Source organism: Oncorhynchus mykiss, unplaced genomic scaffold, assembly GCF_013265735.2.
Source record: "Oncorhynchus mykiss isolate Arlee unplaced genomic scaffold, USDA_OmykA_1.1 un_scaffold_60, whole genome shotgun sequence".
Classification (NCBI taxonomy): domain Eukaryota; kingdom Metazoa; phylum Chordata; class Actinopteri; order Salmoniformes; family Salmonidae; genus Oncorhynchus; species Oncorhynchus mykiss.
Window position 1 is genome coordinate 2,910,156 of NW_023493657.1, and position 1,319 is coordinate 2,911,474.

Below are 1,319 nucleotides of genomic sequence, written 5' to 3' on the forward strand. Positions count from 1 at the left end.
ACTATGAGGTCTACCTGTGTTGATTCTAAGCTTCCTGGACCAACCGGAAGTGGTTCAAATCACCCTAAAAGTGTTTACCCATACACTGCCTGCAGTTTGATAGACATGGTGCATTCAACCCTGTGTAGATCAGTCAATTCTTAACGTAAGGACTTAAAACTCAGGATTCTGTAAGTGGCCATGTCAATCAAGACATGTGGTGATTTATAGCTTCCTGTGCCAACCGGAAGTGCCATAATTGGTGTCTCAGGGGCTGTTTCGAAGGGTTAAAAAAGTCAGATCTGTCCAAAACTTCATATATGTGATTAGGCAACCCCCATGAACTGTAAATCAGTCATTTTTCCCAAAAAAAATCAAAGGAAAAAAAAATCGCACTAAAACACAACTTGGATGGAGGGACGTATTGGGGTGCGTAGAGACAGACAGTGGCCGCAATAGTTAGCTTTGTTCTAGCTAAAAAAGGACGGTCGGACCTAGAGTTCCGAAACTTTAGAAACCTGTTCTAGACCTCCGGGCCATGGTGCGTGGCGAGTTACGTGGCTCTAGACGGTTCTCGGACCGAGAAACAGCCTCGTACATTCGCAATAACTTCAATTCATTTTTGCATCACGAAAATGACGACGTTTAGAAAAGTCTCAGAGACGCAAGGCTAGGTGCGTTGAAACCGGCTCGGCCCATAGAGACGGACCCCAAAGTTTCTGTCCGATAGCTCGTTCAAGGACCCCGTAGCAAGGCATGGAAATAAGTGGATTTTCAGCACCAATTAGGGTTTTTCTCGGACACCAAATGACCTATCGAGCCGAAACTCGGGATTCGGGGTCGCCTCACATAGGACTTCACATAATGTCCGAACTGGACCCGCAGCTAGAACGTAACTATGTGTTTTACCTTTTTATTAGGTTTTCAACTGAAGGCGCTGTGAATTATGGGACTGCGCTGACATATGTGATAGTTGGCTACTAAATGAGTAGTAAAAAGTGGGTTTGGTGTCAATTGATATCCATTTGGTGTCATAATGACATCTAATTGACTGATGGACACTGACTTGCTAGTTGACTTTTGTACATTTGCAATATGTTTAAACGGAGAGGGACCATCACCAAAATGGCATTCTGAAATCAACACAAAAAATGGCATCACCATAGTCTCCAGACTGTTCTGAGTTCAACGAGCTATCCCGCTTGACCGTAGCTCGCTCGGTCTAGGCGCAGCAACCATTAGAATAGAAGGCCCAAAATGAAGCCTGCACCACAATGTCATTTGCTTTTGAGTGACAGTGAGAGAACCGTTAGGGTGAGAAGAAAAATTCCACCACTTGA